Source organism: Callithrix jacchus, chromosome 10 (genome assembly GCF_049354715.1).
Source record: "Callithrix jacchus isolate 240 chromosome 10, calJac240_pri, whole genome shotgun sequence".
Classification (NCBI taxonomy): domain Eukaryota; kingdom Metazoa; phylum Chordata; class Mammalia; order Primates; family Cebidae; genus Callithrix; species Callithrix jacchus.
In genome coordinates, this window is record NC_133511.1 from 10,097,545 (window position 1) to 10,113,958 (window position 16,414).

Here is a 16,414-nt window from a genome sequence, read left to right on the forward strand (position 1 = left end):
CGGCTCACTGCAACCTCCACCTCCCGGGTTCCAGTGGTTCTCCTGCCTCAGCCTCCTGAGTAGCTGGGATTAAAGGATTACAGGATACAAACCCATGCCACCACCAATGTTTGTATTTTTGTAAAGATGGGGTTTTGCCACGTTAGCCAGACTAATCTCAAACTCCTGATCTCAGGTGATCTGCTGACCTTGGCCTCCCAAAGTGCTGGGATTACAGTCACTGTACAGCTGGCATGAGCCACCACACCCGGCCTTACCAGGATATCTTTAGCTGTGTGTGTGTGTGTGTGTGTGTGTGTGTGTGTGTGTGATGTGTATGCACATTTTCCTCCCCTTGCTTAAAAATTGGTGAAATTTCAATCTAAACCTTATTTTTTTCTTTTTTGAAACCAAGTCTTGCTCTGTCACCCAGGATGGAGTGCAATGTTGCGATCTCAGCTCACTGCTGCCTCCTGGGTGTAAGTGATTCTTGTGCCTCACCCTCCTGAGTAGCTGGGGCTACAGGTGTGGACCACCACGCCCAGTTAATTTTGTATTTTTAGTAGAGCTGGGGTTTTGCCATGTTGGCCAGGCTGGTCTCGAACTCCTGGCCCCAAGTGATCTGCTCCCCTCGGTCTTCCAAAGTTCTGGGATTACAGGTGTGAGCCACTGTCCCGGGTCCTAGCACCTCTTTAGCATAGGAAAATTTTATTTTGTTATTTTCTGGATTAATTCTTTTTCTCCATAGTCCTAAATACGTTTTAAAATTACATATTTATAGGTATTAGATTTCTCAGAGTTAACTTCTATGTATCTTAATTTTCTCTCATATTTTCTGTCATTTTACTTCATCTTTCAGGTAATCAAATTATTCTAGGTTGTGTCTATATTATTGTTTAGCTTTTGAAATGTTTATTTTTAGTTCCTCAGAACTCTTTTGTGTTCTCTGCTACTTTTCATAGAGAACTGTAATTAAGATTGTAGTAGGATAAAGTCCTGATTATCCTAATTAGCATTTTATTGGTATTGTTTAAAATACTAATTTTATTAATTTGCTAATTTATGTGTTAGGAATATGATTGATTTGTGTGTGTGTGAATGAGTTGTTTTTTTTTTTTTTTAATTATTTTCCTCTGCTTGGATTATCTTTTTCCTTTGGGTCAGTTGTTTTGTTTTCTAAAGCTTTCACTTTTGTATTGATTTTCCCTCAGAAGCATGGCGTTCTCTATTGTCCATTCATCTGAATGCATTCAGAGCCAAACAAACACCTTAATTTAGCACAACCAGCTCGTGTGGGTTTCCTCTTCAATTGTTTAGGTTTGTTTCTCCAGGAAGGTTTTTCCCTGAACAGAATGCCTGGCACGAGTTCTGTGTAAGTGGGCAGGGCTCGTGAACCGGAAGGCTTCCCTGTAGGGTTTCCTGTGGGGAGAGGAGGGAGCAGGCTGGGGAAGCTGAGGTTCCCGGAGGAGGTGGAGATGCATTTTGAGTTTGATTGTTTCCCCTCTGAGTTTATAAATGTAAGCATTCAAAGTTTCTCCAATCATCTCCTTTTAAGCCACAAGACCCTCTCAAGGACCCCTCTCTCTGCCTTTCTTTCTAAAGAACAGTGCCCTGGCTTGTAGCCTGAGGCCAGAAGTCTCAGCTGCCTAGCTTTGTTTACACAGGTCACTGGAAAGCAGCGCTGCTGTCCCAGGGCACGGAATCCAGTTCTTTAATGAGGCCACTGATGATTCCCTCACAGCCCATCATTGTATTGTTGACCGAGTGAGGAGTTTCTTTGGGTCCCCTTGGGAAGACACATACTTGTTTCCTGTGCCCTGGCCTGGAGTTTCTCATGGGTCTATCCATCTGCTTTGTATCTTTTACAAATTTCCCAGAACTCTTGTGTGCTAATGAGACTCTTGTTTCCTATTGCTGTCATTCGCTTATCTTCTTTAAAGACTGTTTTCTGTCACTTTTATGGGAATATAGGAAGACGGGAGAGGTAGACGTGCTCACCCACCATTTGTGTGTGTACCAGCACACACACACACAATACACATACATGCACAAGCACACACACATTTTCTGTGTGTACAGACACATACACAATACACATACACGTGAAAAGCAAATACAATAATGTAGCCAGTTAATCCTTTGGGGGAAAGACAGATTTCTATTAATATAAATTATCGGAATACAATCTCAAGATCTCTCAGTTGGTTCCAATGTTTTGCCCAGGTTATGCTTATTCAAAAAATCAATGCTCAGCAATGTGTCAGAAATTACAGTTATAAAGTCTGAAAATAAAAAAAATTACAGCGTCATTTTAGAATTATTTTACGGAATTATCTGTACCTGAAAAGAAAGACACCATCGTTGTTGCTATGTCTTCCCAGTCCCTTTACCTCAGAATTTTGACTTGAGTACCTCAGTTCCTCAGTAAATATGAGGGGCAGCTTGCCAAGGTATTGTTTTAGGCATAATTCTATAAGAAGTGCTGCTGTTCAACTCTTATATCTTCTGGACACACAAGTGCCACTGGGATTCTCCTAATTCATATTCCCATCCTTACAAATTCCTCAAACAAGTGTTTAACAAGACAAATACAACCACAGGCTAGGTGTGGTGGCTTATGCCTATAATCCCAGCACTTTGGGAGGCCAAGGCAGGAGGATTGCTTGAGCCCAGGAGTTCAAGACCAGCCTAGGCAACATAATGAGATCCGATCTCTAGAAAAAACAAAAACAAAACACAAAAAATAAACACAAATTAGCCAGGTGTGGTGGTGCATGCCTGTAGTCCCAGCTACATAGGAGGCTGAGGTGCGAGGATCTTTTGAGCCCAGGGGTTTAAGGCTGTAGCTGAGCCAAGATGGCACCACTGCACACTAGCCTGGGCAACAGAACAAGACTGTGTCTCAAAAAGGAAAAAACAAAACAAAACCGCCACCAACAAAAAACATAAATGTTTTGATTGTAAGAAACAGAACCCAAGCTCTGAAATGAGCAAGGTGCTCAACAGCAAGGAAATCTGAGGTCAAATCTGAGATCTACTAACCCTGTGGTCTTGGGAAAAGGATTTACGTTTTCTAAGCCCCCATTTTCAGAATTTAAAAATGAACATAATTATAGTACCTACTTTATAGGATAGTTTTGAATATTAAGAGAGTATACATATGTCCCTTGGCACATTACCCGACACATAGTACGGGCCTCATTAGATATTAGCGGTTCTCAGTAAGATCTGCGAGTAAGTCACATCTATATTATAGAACAGTTACGGAATAAATATTGAATCCCTTCTTATTCTGATAGTCATAAAATATAGAGAAATATTCCTTACTTCCTGGTTCCATCTGGATAGTATTATTTTGACATTCTTTTTTTTTCCCCTTTTTTTATTTTTTAATTTAAAAAAATAGGGATAGCCACCAGCCAGGACCGTCAGCACTCCTGGTTTATAAGCTTCCCACAGATGATAAGTTGTCCTTCCAGGGATCAACACCTTCTAGCTCCTTCCAAGCCTCACATCACTTCACAGCCTTCAGTTCATAATCATGTTCTTTTATTTTTTAATAGTAAAATACACATAACATAAAATTTGCCGTGTTAACTATTTTTAAGTGAACAGTTCAGTGACATTAAAAATACAACGTTGTAAAGCCATCACCAGAATTCTTTTCATCTCCAGAATTCTTTTTAACTTGCGAACCTGAAACTCTGTTTGTTAAATAATAACTCCCTTTCTCCCTCTTCCTTCAGCCCCTGACAAGTACCATTCTACTTTCTGTCTCTATGAATTTGACTACTCTAGATACCTCATATAAGTGGACATACATATGGTGTTTGTCCTGTTGTGACTGGCTTATTTCACTTAGCATAATGTTCATAACGTTCTTGTACAATGTGTTGAAATCTCTCTTTTTTTTTTTTTTTGAAGCATGGTCTTGCTCTGTTGCCCAGGCTGGAGGGCAGTGGTGTGATCATGGCTCACTGCAGTCCTGACTTCCCAGGCTCAAGTGATCCTCCCTCCTCAGCTTCCCAAATAGCTGGGACCACAGGCACACGCCACCACACCTGGCTAATTTTTTGTATTTTTTGTAGAGATGAAGTTTTGCTGTGTTGCATAGGCTGGTCTCAGACTCTGGGCTCAATTGATCTTCTTGGCTTGCCCTCTCAAAGTGCTGGGATTAAAGTGTCTCATTCTTTTTTAAGTCTGAAAAATATTCCACTGTATGTGTATACATTTTGTTTACCCGTTTATCTGTCTGTAGACACTGGGGGTGCTTCTGCTCTTGGCCCTTCCGAATAAGGCTGTTATGATATGGGTGGATAAGTATTTGGTCAAGTCCCTGATTCCATTTTGGGGGGTAGACACCCAGAGGTGGAACTGCTACATCACAGGGCACTGGCTTTCAAATTCTCACACTTCTCATTTGGTGTCTCACACCAGTTTGCCTTCCCGTTTGACAGATTTGTAAATCACATACCATATTTGTTTTCTTCTCTGTTTCACAGGTAAATATGCCGAGGCGCGTTTTCAAGGAGGGGAGATGGATTCCTTTTCCTCAGCCTGGCACAGAGCCGATCTGCAGTGCAGCATCGGGGTGACCTGGCGGGATCTGCTCTCCAGTCACTTCAGAGGGCCCTTCTGGGGACAAGGAGGCTTTTCTGTGGCCTGTTGATTTGAGTAGGTATAGTCTCTCTGCTAGCCACCAGACACAGCTCTGTAAGAATTGACCCTCAATTACCCCATGCATAAGAAAACAATCAGGGAGGCCTTTACCTGTCCATGAATCGTTGCTTCTGTTCAGCAGTTCTACAGATGTTTTTGAATGCCTGAAGAATGTCAGATATGTGCTAGGCAACAGGGTTATGAAAGTGTGGGAAGCTTGGGCCCTGGCCTGGGGAACCTTAGTTCAGTGGAGAGCTTATAGATATTCCCCCGACACCCTTCCAGAGCATGGGTGTTTAAAGCGTTGTCAAGGACTATTTCAGTGTGCTTTGGAAACGGTGGATCTAGTGCTGTGGGCCTTCTGAAAAGTATGAAATGATGAATTTAAAATTAGTTAGAAGGTTTTAAAAGGGATTAATACAAGTGGGTGGGGATAGGGTGGGAGGAGTGTCCTGAAATGGGTTTTATTATTCATAGTAAATCATTTCTAGATTTAAGGAGTATTAAAAAGATCCTTTACTTCCAGATCTCTCCCTCGATAGTCATATTATGAGATGCCTGAAGTTTCTGTCATTATTTTCATTCCATAGTTAAGAAATCAAAGGGATTGGTGATATTAGAAATACTTGGGTGCCAGATAAGACTTAAGCCCATCACACCTTCAATTATCTCGGGCTTAAGAGGCCTTTAATGGGACAGGATTGGAGGATAAACAAGCTGTTTAAAAATACCATGTTCCAGCCAGGCGCGGTGGCTCATGCCTCTAATCTCAGCACTTTGCAAGGCCAAGGCAGGTGAATCACAAGGTCAGAAGATCGAGACCATCCTGGCTGACACGATAAAACCCCATCTGTACTAAAAACACAAAACATTAGCTGGGCGTGGTGGCACACACCCATAGTCCCAGCTATGTGGGAGGCTGAGGCAGGAGAATCACTTGAACCCGGGAGGCGGAGGTTGCAGTGAGACGAGATCGCACCACTGCACTTCAGCTTGGGCGACAGACTCTGTCTCAAAAAGCAAAACAAAACAAACAAACAAAAAAACATGTTCATGGCAGAAAATTTGGCAAAGCAAAAAGAGCAAAACACATTCACCTATTAATTGTTCTACTTCCCAGAGATAATCACTGTCAGCATTTTGGCGAATGTCCTTTCAGTCTGTTTTATGTTCCCTGAGCTGTAACTTGTTTTCTCTCCTTTCCAGTAACAATAGTCAAGAGCGTTTCTGGGCCATGCATTTTGTAAATGTAGGTTTTAATATTTAAACTTTTTTTTTTCCTATGAAAAGGAAAATAAAGCAACCAATTACTATTGTTGAACTGATTCTAAAGGCTAGTCAGGTGGCTGTGATAAGAAGTAAAATGCAGTGACTGCCACCTAAAGGAAAAATGTTAAACATACTGAAATCACATTTTAATATTATGTTTGATGTGTTGAGCAATTAAAAGCACTGTTTGCTTTTTAAATTGTTTTACCAGGTTGCTTTTTTTCTCCATTTCAAAAATTATTCATTTGAATCAATAAATAATTTATATATTATTCATAAATATTAATAATCAATATATATATAATATATAATTAAAATATTCACTAGCATAAAATTTTAAGTGACAAAATGATATACAGTGGAAAGTAGGTCCCTGTATTGCTTCATTCGTGTTGCTATACAAGAATACCTGAGGCTGGGTAATTTTTTTTTTTTGAGACGGAGTCTTCCTCTGTCACCAGGCTGGAATGCAGTGGCACCATCTCAGCTCACTGCAACCTCTGCCTCCTGGGTTCAAGCAATTCTTCTGCCTCAGCCTCCCGAGTAGCTGGGACTCCAGATGTGTGCCACCACGCCCAGCTGATTTTTATATTTTAGTAGAGATGGGGTTTTACCATGTTGGCCAGGATGGTCTCGATATCTTGACCTCGTGATATGCCAGCCTCGGCCTCCCAAAGTGCTGGGATTACAGGCGTTAGCCAGAGCGCCCAGCTGAGGCTGGGTAATTTAGAAAGAAAAGAGGTTTATTTGGTTATGGTTCTGCAGGCTGTACATGAAACATAGTGCCGGTATCTACTTCTGGTGAGGCTTCAGGAAGCTTCCATTCATGAAAGAAGGTAAAGAGGGAGCTGGTGTGTTACATGGTAAGGAAGGGGGAGAGCGAGAGAGAGAGAGGAGTTGCCCAGCTCCTTTAAACAACCAGCTCTCATGTGAATGAACTGAGCATGAATATGCAGCATGAGGGATCTGCCCCCATAACCCAGACACCTCCCACCAGGCCCCACCTCCAACAGTGGGGAGCATATTTCTTGTTTTTATTTATTTATTGAGCTGGAGTCCCACTTTGTCACCCAGGCTGAAGTACAGTGACGTGATCTCAGCTCACTGCAAACTCAGCCTCCTGGGTTCAAGCAATTCTCCTGCCTCAACCTCCTGAGTAGCTGGGATTACAGGTGCCCACCACCATGCCCAGCTACTTTTTGTATTTTTAGTAGGGACAGGGTTTTACCATGTTGGTCAGGCTGGTCTCAAACTCCTGACCTTGTGATTCACCCACCTCGGCCTCCTAAAGTGCTGGGATTACAGACGTGAGCCACAGCGCCCGGCTTTGGGGAGCATATTTCAACATGAGGTTTGGAGGGGACAGACACCCAAACTCTGTCGGTTCCCTACCTATCCTTGCCCTCCTGACCGTAATTCCCTTCCATAGAGTCAACCGCTACAGGCAGCTTCTTGTGTATTTTTTTCAGAGATAGTCTGTACATACACGTAAGTCTCAATGTTAGCACATGTGTCTGTGTATATTGATACATGTATTTATTTTTCCTCATAAGTGGCAGTATATGGACCCATTAGTCTCCACGTTGTTTCTGTTTGTGTATTTTGTCTTGTTTTGTTTTCACTATCTGGATATCATGTCAGCACATACTGGGCTGACTTTAAAACAAATGGGGGCCAGGTGTGGTGGGTGATGTCTGTAGTCCCAGTACTTTGGGAGGCCAAGACAGATGGATCACTTGAGGTCAGGAGTTTGAGACCACCCTGACTAACATGGTGAAACCCAGTTTCTACTAAAAATATAAAAATTAGCTGGGTGTGGTGACCTGTGCCTGTAGTCTCAGCTACTTGGGAGGCTGAGGCAGGAGAATGGCTTGAACCTGGGAAGTGGAGGTTGAAATGAGCCGATATCGTGCCATTGCACTCCAGCCTGGGTGACGGAGTGATGCTCTGTCTCAAAAAAAATTTTTTTTAATAAAAATAGGCTGGGCACAGTGACTCACGCCTGTAATTTCAGCACTTTGGGAGGCCAAGATAGGTGGATCACTTGAGGTCAGGAGTTCAAGACCAGCCTGGCCAAGATGGTGAAACCCCATCTCTACTAAAAATACAAAAATTAGCTGGGCATGGTGGCGTGTGCCTGTAATCCCAGCTACTCAGGAGGCTGAGGTAGGAGGTTCACTTGAACACTGGAGGTGGAGGTTGCAGTGAGCTGAGATCATGCCACTGCACTGGGTGACAGAGTGAGACTATGTTTCAAAGAACCCCACAGAAAACATTGTATTCCATTGAACCATAATCTGTTTTACAGCCTTCAATTCATAGGTATTTAAGCCATCTCTCTTTTTGCTATTTCTTATTCAATGATGGGGTGACCTTTGTACATAAATCTTTGCATATGTGTCAAAAGTAAGTATAGAGTATGATCCTAGGAAGGAAATTGTTAACTTTTGATTTCTTATCCAACTACAATCCTTCTTACTTACTTCTCTCCACTTTCCAATACAGTTATATAAAAATGCTTTGTTAAGTCAAAAGTCATGTTTATACTTTTGCCACTTAAATATTATTTACCACTGAACCAAATAGCATATCGTAATCATATCTTCTTTCTTGTATAACCCTTGGCTTTTTCTGGCATTAATGATTGACCCCCCTCGTCACTGGCCAAATTGCTTAGTTTTCTACATACAATTACTATCTTTTTTCTTCTCAAAGGATACTACAGATTTGGCAAACTTTTTTTTTTTTTTCGAGACAGAGTCTCACTCCGTCACCAGGCACCAGGCTAGAGTGCAGTGGCGCGACCTCAGCTCACTGCAACCTCCGCCTCCCGGGTTCAAGCAATTCCCCTGCCTCAGCCTCCTGAGTAGCTGGGACTACAGGCGCACGCCACCATGCCCAGCTAATTTTTTTGTATTTTCAGTAGTGACGGGGTTTCACCATCTTGGCCAGGCTGGTCTCGATCTCTTGACCTCGTGATTCGCCCGCCTCGGCCTCCCAAAGTGTTGGGATTACAGGCGTGAGCCACCGTGCCCGGCCCTGTTGTTGTTGTTTTTTGAGACGGAGTTTCGCTCTTGTTACCCAGGCTGGAGTGCAATGGCGCGATCTCGGCTCACCGCAACCTCCGCCTCCTGGGTTCAGGGAATTCTCCTGCCTCAGCCTCCCGAGTAGCTGGGATTACAGGCGCGCACCACCATGCCCAGCTAATTTTTTTGTATTTTTAGTAGAGACGGGGTTTCACCATGTTGACCAGGATGGTCTCGATCTCTTGACCTCGTGATCCACCCACCTTGGCCTCCCAAAGTGCTGGGATTACAGGCTTGAGCCACCGCGCCCGGCCATAATTTGGCAAACTTTTGGTAATCACTTTCCTCCAAATTCCCAAACAGATTAAATAATTATTAAAGGTTGGCTCATGCCTGTAATTTAATAATAATTAATAATATTAAAGTTAATAATAATTAACTTTAATATTATTAATTAAATTTAATTTAATAATAATTAATTATTATTAAAGTGGCTCATGCCTGTAATCCCATCACGCTGGGAGGTCAATGCCAGAGTGTTGCATAAAGCCAGGAGTTCTAGAGCAGCTTGGACAACATAAGGAGACCTTTCTACAAAAAGTAAAAGCAAAAATAAGTTGGGTTTGACGGTATGTGCCTCTAGTCCTAGCTACCTGGGGAGGCTGAGGTGGGGGGATGGTTTGAGCCCTGGAGTTCCAGGCTGCACTAGGCTATGATTGTACCCACTGCACCTCAGCATGAGTTGACAGGGACCTTGCCTCTAAAATTATGTAATAATAATAATAATAATAATAATAATTAACAGTTCTATTTTTCTCCCTAGATAGCTCCCTTTTACTCTTCCACAGCCTTCTGCCTTTGGGATGGCTGCTTGCTTCGTATAATAGATGTTTTATTTCCAGATATTTTCTCTCAGTATTCTGTATTGCTATTGAAAAGCCTGTTGCCAGTGAGATTGCTGATCCATAAGGCAATATGTGACCCAGTTTTTCATCCTGGAGTTTTTAGTGTCTTTTCTTTATTTCCAGTATTCTAAAATTTTACAATTAGTTGCCTTAGAGAGTGTGGCAAAGATGGCTATTAGACTTCCAAAAAAACATGTCCTCCTTCCATGGTGCAGAGTGGTTTAGAGGAAGCCTGTGCCTGGCCCTGCTCAGCATTTCCCAGCCCCATTGCATCTAGGAAGAACCTTGTGACTGGTTCTTTCTAATGGAGAGCGTGAGCTAAACTGATGTGTGTCAGCTGAGGTGGTGGTGTTGGGGTCAAGGGCAGGGACTAGGGTGGAGGGCATGACAAGAAGGAATGCACCTAGTTCAGGAAGACCAGTGTCAGAGGAGTCAGGGCCCAGGGATCCAAGGTCCATGTTAACGCTTCCACTCTATCCCCAGTGCCAGCCCCGCACCCCACTCCTGCCCTGTGTGGTGCTTGGTGGCCCCGTGTCTGGCCTTTCTGGGGAAAACTGACTTGTGTCTTGTTCACACCCCTTTCTCCAGGCCCTCAGGTAATTTTCTCTCCTCTGATAAGTCAGTTGCGTCTCGTTCATTCCTTTTCCATCTTCCAAACACTTACTGAAATCCTTTTCTGCTGTCCTCTTTATCTTTATGAATTTTACCATTTTTCTTCCCTTAACTGTCATTGTGGTGGTTTGGGGAGTGTATTAGGTTCCAAGCGCTGCTGTGATAAATTACCACAAAATTAGGGGCTTCAAACAACAGAAATTTATTCTTTCACAGTTCTGGAGTCCAGGGGTCTCAACTCAGTTTCACTGGGTCTAAATCCAGGTGTTGGCAGGGCCGTGTGCCCTCTGGAAGCTCCGTGGGAGAATCCTTGCCTTGTCTCTTTTGGCTTCTGATGGCTGCTGGTATTCGTGGGCTTGTGACTCCATCCGCCCAGTTTCCACGTGATTATGATCGCCTCCTCCTTTTCTGTTGGAACCAAATCTCCCTCTGCCTCTCTCTTATAAGGACACTTGGGATTGTATTTAGGGCCCGCCCAGATAATTCAGGATAACCATCCAAAGACCACTGACTTAATTACATCTGCAAGTCTTTGCCATATGAAGTAACATTCACAGATTCTGGGGATTAGGATATAGACACATCTTTGGGAGCCATTATTTAGCCTACAACAGGGAGAGAAGATGAAAGCATATGGTCAGTATATATATATATATATATATTTTTTTTTTTTTTGAAATGAAGTTTTGCTTTTGTTGCCCAGGCTGTAAATCCCCTTCTCCAGGATCACCCTTTACATTAGGAGAATACCCTGGCTCCAGGCACCAAGCTGGAGTATTACAGGCCTATAACTTTACTCCTATAGACAAATTAAGAGTGGGAGGACTCTGTGGTAAGGAATGATACCCTTACACTGTTTCTGGCCCTTCCCAGTTTTGCAAAGAGTGACACACTCTGTGGCCTACAAGCCTGTCACTGCAGGCTTGTTCATGCAGTGGGTGGTAAGAGGACAAAGCACGACAGGCCCCTGATCTGACCTCCCAGGGATGACAGGCCTGGCTGCTCCTCAAACTGAACCTGAAAGACTGCAAAACATTCAAGTTTTCATCCTGATTCTGGCATACCCCGAGGCAAAAATAAACCAATTTATTCATAGGAGCATCTGTGTAGGCTGTGAATAAGGAGATTTCTATCCAGCTCAGCCTTCATTTTGCTCATTTAAGGACAACCGAGAGTACGACAGGCTAATTGTTTTGTGTTAAAGCACTGTAATTTAGTTCCTTTCTGGACTTTCTATGTATGAGTCATTTTCTGTAGCAGTGCTAAGAGATGCAAATAGAAAAATATTATTTCTGAAAGCTTGAGATTTCAAGCTGGGCCTTTTATTCTCATTCTGTTATTAGTTTTAGTCTTAATTGTGACATTCTGTTATTAGAAGAATGCCACAATTTGAATCACATTTTTGTTCCATGTGCTAATGTAGCAAACTGCTTCTCAATTTCACAACCTTTCCTTTTTTTTTTTTTTTTTTGAGTTGGAGTTTTGCTCTTGTTACCCAGGCTGGAGTGCAATGGCGTGATCTCGGCTCACTTCAACCTCCGCCTCCTGGGTTCAGGCAATTCTCCTGCCTCAGCCTCCCAAGCAGCTGGGACTAGAGGCATGCGCCACCATGCCCAGCTAATTTTCGTATTTTTAGTAGAGACGGGTTTTCACCATGTTGACCAGGATGGTCTCGATCTCTTGACCTCGTGATCCACCCGCCTCGGCCTCCCAAAGTGCTGGGATTACAGGCATGAGCCACCGTGCCCGGCCACAGACTTTCCTTTCTTTCACATGTGAGTCATTGCCATTTGGCTTTGTTCTCCTTCACTCCTGAACTCAATATCTCCTGCTCATACGTACAGACATTTCTCTGATATCCTAGACCTTTATGGTGATCAAGATCTCTGTGTATTCTATTTTGTTGCTTGCATACCTGATAGGATCCTCTTCAAGTCTGACTCTCTTATACTTGACCTTTTTGTCACGGTACAATCATTTGATTTGAATTCTCTGTATTGGTTTGGGCCATGCCCAACAAATACTCCAGAAGAAAGGAGGAGAAAGGAGGCAATGTGTCGAAAGGAAGCTGTGGACCAAGCAAGAAGAAAAAAGAAGGAGACATAGGAAGAAAGGTAGCGGCTCTTAAACAAAGATCTTACATCTTTCCTTATTTATTTATTTATTATTATTATTATTTTGAGACAGAGTGTCGCTCTGTCACCCAGGCTGGAGTGCACTGGTGCAACCTCCACCTCCCAGGATCAAGCGATTGTCCTGCCTCAGCCTCCCAAGTAGCTGGGATTACAGGCTCAGGCCACCACATCTGGCTAAATTTTTTTTTCCCCGAGACAGAGGCTTGCTCTGTCACCCAGGCTGGATTGCAGTGGCCTGATCTTGGCTCAGTGCAACCTGCACCTCCTGGGTTCAAGCAATTCTGCTTAGCCTCCTGAGTAGCTGGGATTACAGGCGCATGCCATCATGCCCATCTAATTTTTGTATTTTTTAGTAAAGATGGGTTTTCACCATGTTGGCCTGGTTGATCTCGAACTGGCTGGTCTCAAACTCCTGACCTCATGATCCGCCTGCCTTGGCCTCCAAAAGTACTGGGATTACAAGCATGAGCCACTATGCCTGGCTGATTTTTGTATTTTTAGTGGAAGTGGAGTTTCACCATGTTGCTCAGGCTGGTCTCAAACTCCTGACCTCAAATGATTCACCCGCCTTGGCCTCCCAAAGTGTTGGGATTACAAGCATGAGCCACCATGCCTGGCCCTTCTTTAAAATTTGAACCCTGGCCAGGTGTGATGGCTCACACCTGTAATCCTAGCACTCTGGGAGGTCAAGGCGGGCAGATCACTTGAAGTCAGGCGTTCAAGACCAGCCTGGCCAACATGGTGAAACCCCATCTCTACAAAAAATACAAAGTTAGCTGGTCGTGGTGGTATGTGCCTGTAATCCCAGTTACCTAGGAGGCTGAGACAGGAGAATTACTTGAACCCAGAAAGGAGAGTTTGCAGTGAGCCGAGGTCATGCCACTGTACTCCAGTGTGGGCGACAGAGTGAGACGCTGTCTCAAAAACAAAACAAAACAAAACAAAACAAAACAAAACAAAACAAAACTTTGAACCCAATATCAGAAGGCACATTTAAGATTTGAGTTGGAACTATACAGAATGTCTGCATATGAACACATGCCACAGCACTAACAAAAACTAGGTCCACAGCCACTTTTCTTGCATGTCCCCCTTTTTCCTTTGGCTTGATTGCTTGGTTTACAAAATATTTATTTGTTTTTGAAAGTTGCAAAGGTGAGAGGAGGGATTTCAGAATCAGAAAGACCAGCTTTGGCTTTGCTCTGTGACCTTTGGCATGTTATATAACTTTATTAAGCTTTAGCTTTTCCCTAGTAAATATTTGACTGATGAGCAAGTGTGTATACAAATCTTAGTATAGTGCTTAGCATTTCAAGTAACCCAGAATGTCGGCTGATTTGTTAAATGACTATTTCTTGAATCTGTGCTGTATGCTGGACTGTCTGCCAGGTGCCGAGGCTGCTGTGGTGAGCAGGACAGATAAGATTCCTGGCCTTGTGGAGCTTACATTCTGGTGGGAAGAACAGACGATAAACACATAAACAAATCAATAAAACAACCAGATGGTGAGAAGCAGTGAAAGAAGGAGACAAAGTGTGTGATTAAGAACAGCAGGGAGGACCCATGTCCTTTGCTGGAGAAATCAGGGAAGATTTCACAGCAGCCTGAAGAAAGAGAAAGAACCAGCCATGCTGGAAGCTGTTTAAGACAGAGGAAATTGGGTCACTGGCTTAGAGAGAGATTGGGTTCTACTCGCTGTCAGAGGCCAGCAGTACAAGGTTCCTCCTTATCTTCTTATGGCCTGTGTCCTTCTGTAGCCCTGGCCACTGATAATAGGCCCAGACTGTGACTGACTTGCTGTCCTCAACTTCCTTAACCAACTTAAACTCAATGACCCATCATTATAGTCACCCCCTTGAATAGATCCCAAACTTTCTTGTCCTTTTTTTTTTTAAAGACAGGGTTTCTCCATGTTAGTCAGGCTGGTCTCAAACTCCCAACCTCAGGTGATCCACCCACCTCGGCCTCCCAAAGTGCTGGGATTACAGGTGTGAACCACCGCGCCCGGCCTTTCTTGTCCTTTTAATTGTACTTTAAACTTACTTGGCCAAACTCCAACCCTAGTTAAATCCAGCTCTCCACCCTACTCCATGTCTTTACCCAGTGAGTATGGTGGAAGAATAACCACAATCTCATTGGCTGGTGCTATGGTCTGAATGCTGGTATGGTCTCCAAAATCACGGGCTGAAACTTAATCCTCAATGCCACAGCATGGAGGTGGAGACTTAGGGGAAGTGATTGTCCTAAAGACTCTGCCTTCATAAATGGGATCATGTAAAGGAGATTAAAAGGAGCCTGTTTGCTCCCTTCTACCATGTGAGGATGCAGCAAGAGGTACCATCTATGAGCAATGAGCCCTTACTGGAGACATGGAACCTGCCGGCACCTTCAGCCTAGGCATCCCAGCTCCAGAACGGTGAGGGATACAATTCTCTTATTTAGAGTAAGTGTAAGATACTTTGTTATAGCAGTGCAGATGGACTAAGACTGAAGACATCAGCTCCCCTTTACATTCCCCGAAGTTCTTACGCTACCAAGCAGTCTTAAGAGATTCCCTTGTTCCCTCTCTCCCCTACTCTCCCTAATCTAGGTTGATGAAGAGATGAGTTGGAGTATCATGATCTCCACTCCCCCTTCGCCAGGTAGATAAGAGTGGGACAGCTCTGTGAACCCAAACTCCTTGCGCAGCCCCAGCTCCCCTTCCTGCCACTCTCTCCACTCAGACTCTGATCATTCCATTCTTCAAAGCTCAGCTATTCTTTTTTTTTTTTTTGAGACAGAGTTTCACTCTTGTTACCCAGGCTGGAATGCAATGGCGCGATCTCGGCTCACCGCAACCTCCGCCTCCTGGGTTCAAGCAATTCTCCTGCCTCAGCCTCCCGAGTAGCTGGGACTACAGGTGCGCACCACCATGCCCAGCTAATTTTTTTTTTGGTATTTTTAGTAGGGACGGGGTTTCGCCATGTTGACCAGGATGGTCTCGATCTCTTGACCTTGTGATCCACCCGTCTCGGCCTCCCAAAGTGCTGGGATTACAGGCGTGAGCCACCGCGCCCGGCCGATGCTCAGCTATTCTTTCTCTTGAAAAGTGCCCTTATTCCATCAAATACATAAAACCTGTTCAAAGAACTAAGAGGGCAGGTGATTCCTGGCAGCCAGCAGGAGCTTACAACAGAGGATGGGAGTACATAAGACAGGATTCTTTTTTTATCAGTTGCCCCACTAACCTTGGGCTTATCACAAATTTCCATCTCTGAGATGTGCTCTGATGATGACGCGTGGGAGAGCATTTGAAAAGTACTACAGCACTAAGCACATCCACAAACTATAATCCGATTCAATAAATTATATCACAGCTCAATAATCACATTTTGCAGAACTTTTAATTACTCCACATATTATTGTAATAATAACTCTATGTATTATTAATTACACCATGTATAATTAATAAGTCACGGGTATTTAGGGAATTACAAGCCTTTTAAATATATTTTTTCCTCTTTCTCTCAAATACATACACACCATAAAACCACAGCCTTATGGCTTTAATTTTAATATGATTGTTAATCTTTTGTTTCTAATCCAGTGAGTATCACAATCACCTCCAACCTAGAGTTCCTAAAGTTTTGTATGTTTGCAAAAACAAACTCTTGGCATTAAGATGAAGATCAAATCTGTTGTTGTTTTCATGGCACATTGCTTTGTCCTGCCGGTTACTTTATTAGTTCATTCCAGGCTCCTTCGGCTGAGAGCTCTCCTCACTCAGCCTGACTGGGGAGAACGCTGGCAGGCTACCTAATGGACTCTTGGGCTGTGGAATCTCCATCGT